This window comes from Lathyrus oleraceus, chromosome 3 (assembly GCF_024323335.1).
Source record: "Lathyrus oleraceus cultivar Zhongwan6 chromosome 3, CAAS_Psat_ZW6_1.0, whole genome shotgun sequence".
Taxonomy (NCBI): domain Eukaryota; kingdom Viridiplantae; phylum Streptophyta; class Magnoliopsida; order Fabales; family Fabaceae; genus Lathyrus; species Lathyrus oleraceus.
In genome coordinates this window covers 138,420,472-138,426,246 of record NC_066581.1, presented here as the reverse complement: position 1 = coordinate 138,426,246, position 5,775 = coordinate 138,420,472, and positions in this window count along the sequence as shown.

Here is a 5,775-nt window from a genome sequence, read left to right as displayed (position 1 = left end):
AGGAAGATTCTGATGATGAAGAAGAATTATCCCTCCTGACCAGAAGAGTAAAACAACTCTGGAGAAAGAGGAATAATAACTTCAGGAGACCAAGACCTAGAGGGGATCCATCAGAATCAACCTCAAAAGGTAAAACTAACAAAGATGTTACTTGTTATGAATGTAAAGAAACATGTCACTACAGGAACGAATTTCCCAAGTTAAAGAAAGACAATTCCAAAAAGGAGAACTTCAAGAAAAATTCCCTCAGAACCAAAAAGGGATTGATGGCTACCTGGGATGACAACGAATCTGACTCATCAGAATCAGACTCTGATGAACAGGCTAATGTAGCATTGATGGCTACCACATCCAAGAACACCTCGGATGAAGAATCTGAATCAGAAGAGGTATTTTCTAAACTCTCTCGATCTGACCTAGAATCACGTCTGTCTGAAACTCTCAGCTCATATCAGAAACTAAAACAAAAATTTAAAGCTGTAAAAGGCGTTCTTGAAGAAACATTAGAAGAATGTGGAAAACTTGAGATAACAATCTTAGAATTAAAAGATGAAAATAGATCTTTGACATTAGAAAGAGATGCAACAAAGAAAAATTGCTCAAAACTTGAAGAAGCGTTATCTCAAGCTCCATAAACTTCAAACACAATAATTTATAAATATGAAAAAGCTTTTCAAAAGTTTCTGAAAAATGGGATAAGGAGGAGTATAATGGCATCCATGATTTATGGAGTCAGTCAAAACAATAGAAGAGGAATTGGGTATGATCCTAGTGAAGATAAAACTTCTACTAATGACCAACCTAAATCTCCATTTTCATATCACTACACACACACACAAGAGCAAAAATTTAATAATGCTAGAAAACCCAAAGTGTTAAGAAGCTCTGGGAAAACTAATCACAAAGGACCCAAAAAGATTCTGGGTACCAAAGGATAAGATTGTTTATGTTGCAGATATCTTATGCAACAGAGTTAAAACACCAGTCATGGTACCTGGACTCTGGATGCTCGCGACACATGACGGGAAGAAAGTCTATGTTCCAAAGCCTAGAACTTAAAGATGCTGGATTCGTAGGTTTCGGAGGAGATCAGAAAGGAAGGATCAGAGGCTCCAGAACTATTGGTAATGGTACTCTTCCCTCTATATCTGATGTCCTATATGTAGAAGGATTAATGCATAACCTGTTACCAATAAGTCAATTAAGTGATAACAATTATGATGTAATCTTTAATCAAAAAACATGTAAAGCCATAAATCAAAACAATGGTTCTGTCCTATTCACAGGCAAGAGGAAAAACAATATTTATAAAATAAATCTTTCTGATTTAAAAGAATAAAATGTGAAATGTCTGATGTCTGTTCACGAAGAGCAATGGGTATGGCATAGACGCTTGGGCCACATTAGCATGAGAAAATTATCTCAGCTAAATAAACTCGAGTTAGTCAGAAGCCTACCTAAGCTGAAGTTTTCTTCAGATGCTCTGTGTGAAGCATGTCAGAAAGGAAAATTTTCAAAAACATCTTTCAAAAAGAAAAATATTGTTTCTACCTCTAAGCCTCTGGAACTTCTTCACATTGATTTATTTGGTCCTATGAAAACAGCATCAGTCAATTGAAAGAAGTACGGACTATTCATTGTTGATGATTTCAGTCGCTGGACATGGGTAAGATTCCTCAAGCACAAGAGTGAGTCTCACTCTGTATTCACTAGCTTCTGTTCCAAAGTGCAAAACGAATTCGACTCTAAAATCATCAGAGTCAGAAGTGATCATGGTGGGGAATTTGAAAATAAATTTTTTGAGGAGTTATTTGACTCTAATGGAATATCCCATGATTTCTCCTGCCCTAGAACTCCACAACAAAATGGAGTTGTAGAGAGGAAGAATAGGACACTCCAAGAGATAGTCAGAACCATGATCAATGAAACAAATGTGGCTAAGCACTTTTGGGCCGAAGCTGTAAATACAACGTGTTACATTCAGAATAGAATCTCCATAAGACCTATTCTAGAGAAGACTCCCTATGAACTGTGTAAAGGAAGAAAACCAAACATTTCATATTTTCATCCTTTTGGATGTTCGTGTTTTATTTTAAATACTAAAGAACATCTGAACAAGTTTGATTCTAAAGCATAAAAAGGTACTATGTTAGGATACTCAGAACGCTCTAAAGGCTACAGAGTATACAATACAAAAACCAAAATTATGGAAGAATCAATTCATGTCAAATTTGATGATAAGCTTGACCCTGAAAAGTCAAAGCTAGTTGAGAAACTTGCAGATTTGGAGATCACTCTTGCAGGATCTGACGAGAAGATTAAAGCTCCAGAAGCAACTGCCATTCAAACCCCAGAAGGAACTAACTCCCCAGTAATCCCAAAGAATGCTAAAAGTCGCCTCGACATATCTTAGGGTTTATTCTGGGAAATAAGGACGAACCTATCCGAACTAGGTCTACCTTCAAGACTCTTGAAGAAACTCCTCTGGGACTAGTATCTCTGATCGAGCCTACCTCCTGTGATGAGGCACTTCAGGATAGCGACTGGGTTCTAGCCATGCAAGAAGAGCTAGATCAATTCACAAAGAACGACGTCTGGGATCTTGTTCCTAAGCCCAGAGGCACCCACGTCATCGGAACCAGATGGGTATTCAGAAACAAGCTGAATGAGAAAGGAGAAGTTGTCAGAAACAAAGCTCGACTGGTGGCTCAAGGTTACAATCAACAAGAAGGTATTGACTACAATGAAACCTTTGCTCCAGTCGCCATGTTAGAATCTATTCGCTTGCTTGTATCATTCTCTATAAATCATTCTATCAAATTGTATCAAATGGATGTTAAGAGTGCATTCCTTAATGGTTATATATCAGAAGAAGTGTATGTCAACCAACCTCCAGGTTTTGAAAATTCAAATTATCCAGAACATGTTTTTAAACTTAAGAAATCTTTATATGGACTTAAACAAGCTCCCAGAACTTGGTATGAACGATTAAGTAATTTTCTTCTGGAACATGATTTTATCAAAGGGAAAGTTGACTCCAAACTCTTCTGTAAAAACCTTAATAATGATCTCATGATATGCCAGATATACGTTGATGATATCATTTTTGGTTCAGCTAACGCCTCTGTATGTCAAGAATTCTCTGAGCTAATGCAGGCAGAATTTGAAATGAGCTTAATGCAAGAACTAAAGTTCTTTCTAGGAATTCAAATAAATCAAACTTCAGAAGTCACATACATTCATCAAAGCAAATACATAAAAGACATTCTGAAGAAATTTGATATGGCTGAATGCAATTCTGCAAAGACACCCATGCATCCAACCTGCATTCTTGAAAAAGAAGAAGTCAGCAAAAAGGCTTGTCAGAAGCTCTATCGTGGTATGATAGGCTCCCTTCTCTATCTGACTGCTACTCGCCCTGATATTCTATTTAGTGTTTGTCTTTGTGCCAGATTCCAATCAGATCCTAGAGAAACTCACCTAACAACAGTTAAGAGAATTCTCAAGTATCTGAAAGGAACTCCTAACCTAGGCCTGATGTATGAGAAAACATCATAGTATAAACTATCTGGTTTTTGTGATGCAGACTACGCAGAAGACAGAATGGAACGAAAAAGTACATCTGGAAATTGTCAGCTCTTGGGAAATAATCTGATATCCTGGGCTAGCAAAAGACAATCAACCATAGCCCTGTCCACTGCAGAAGCGGAATACATCTCAGCATCACTGTGCACTACTCAGATGCTCTGGATGAAGAATCAGTTAGAGGATATGCAAATCTTCGAGAGTAACATTCCTATCTTTTGTGATAATACTGCTGCCATTTGTTTAAGCAAGAATCCCATTTTACACTCCAGAGCTAAGCACATAGAAATAAAACATCATTTTATCAGAGACTATGTTCAGAAAGGGGTAATAACATTGAAATTCATTGATACTGATCATCAATGGGCTGACATATTTACTAAACCCTTAGCTGAAGATAGATTCCTCTTCATCCTAAAGAATCTGAACATTCAAAATTGCCCTGGATAATATGTGCCTCTGAAGTTGTAAAATGAGACTCTAATATAAACACAATGGATTCTGCCTCTGACTCTGATACTCCTACCAAGTTAGAAGTTATCTGAGTTAGAAATCTCCAGGAACCAATCCTTTGGTATTCTTGAAGATCAGATAAAGCAAACACGTGGAGTACCTGCGTCTGACCTTGAAACTTCTAGACAACTATCTAGCAGTAATCAAGGAACAGTCTCTTGAGATCTCCTCGAGCAGTGTACTGGCTCTTGGGATTAGACATCATTTATGAGCTGTAATCATTTTTTTCCCTAAACGTGCTGACTTGGTATTTGTGCTAAACTCTGTTTTGTGTGTCATTTTGCATGCGCCCTAATTTGGGTATTTAAACACATTCATTTCACACATTGCACACTTTTCACTCTCACGCACCCTTAAACCTCAGCTCTCTCAAGGCATTCCTGCAAGCATTCTTCATCTTCATTTCAGTTTTTCAACAACATCATGGATGCTCAACAATAAGTTGTTTACAACTTCTCTCAACAAATGGATTCAAGCGAACCAGCTCCAAGTTCAAACAACCCAAACCCAGCGGTTTCCGGTGTTGTCACTACTCCCATATACAAAGAGCCTCACATTCTTGATCGTGAACCTCACATTAACCTTGCAATGCCATTTGAGAAGCTGGAAGTTTTATGTGAATCCTTGGTGGATTTTGACAACATGCGTAGCAACGGCATTGATCTCACAGATGAACTCAGAAATCAAGGTTGGGGAAACTACTTCAAACGCCTATATGGTCCAGTTTACACAAATCTTGTGAAGGAATTCTGGAGATTCACTGACGCTGATGACCACTTCATTGTCTCCTATGTTCTGGGAGTCAAGATAGTGATAATTGAGAAGTCCATTGTTGCTCTTCTGGGCATGGAAAAAGATGGAGGCAGAAGAATCTACAACATCAATCCTAGGGAAAAATACATGTCCCAAGAGATTAACCCAACAATCTTCAAGCAGAACGCAGAAGGCAACCCCTCAAAGAACAAGGAGCTACTTTAGAACCTCCGTGTTTGGCTGAAGATCATTCTGGGTACCATCCATCATCGCCCAGCGTCAAACTCCTCAGACTACATCAACACAGACCAGAAGTGCATTCTGTATTGCATCCACAAGGGTCTGAAGCTCTGCCTTCCAACACTTCTCTTCAAGTATCTCAGAGACTCTGTGCGAGATACAAGAAACCACATGAAGCCCAGAAACTACATTCCTCTGGGAAGGTTAATTTCTGACGTTCTGATTGAAAGTCGCCTGGTGGACCACCTGTTAAAGTTCAGACTCATGGAAGATGTGATGATCGACACTAGAAAACCTCTCAACGCCAAGAATCTGAAAAGCATGGGGATTCTGGATCAGGTCAAAGTCAAACCCACTCTGGACACTTCCTGGGATGCTCTAAAAGATCAGAGGGAGATTCCCCATGGACTCTATCTGTTCTCAAAGGAAGACCCCCGAGATGTAATCCTTTTATATCTGGATAATTTGATGAAAGAAGGAGTGGATATCTCAGACTTCAACCTAAGCGATCTCCCAGATACGGCTCCCAACTTCATGAAACATCCACGAGGACCCTCTGATAAGGCGAGGCAAGCGAAGAAGGCAAAGCTAGGAGAATCCTCTGGATCAAGACCTCCAGCACCTCTGCATGAGCCTTCTGGTAAGTCTATCTCTCTTGCTCCCTCTGCACAAACACAACCAATT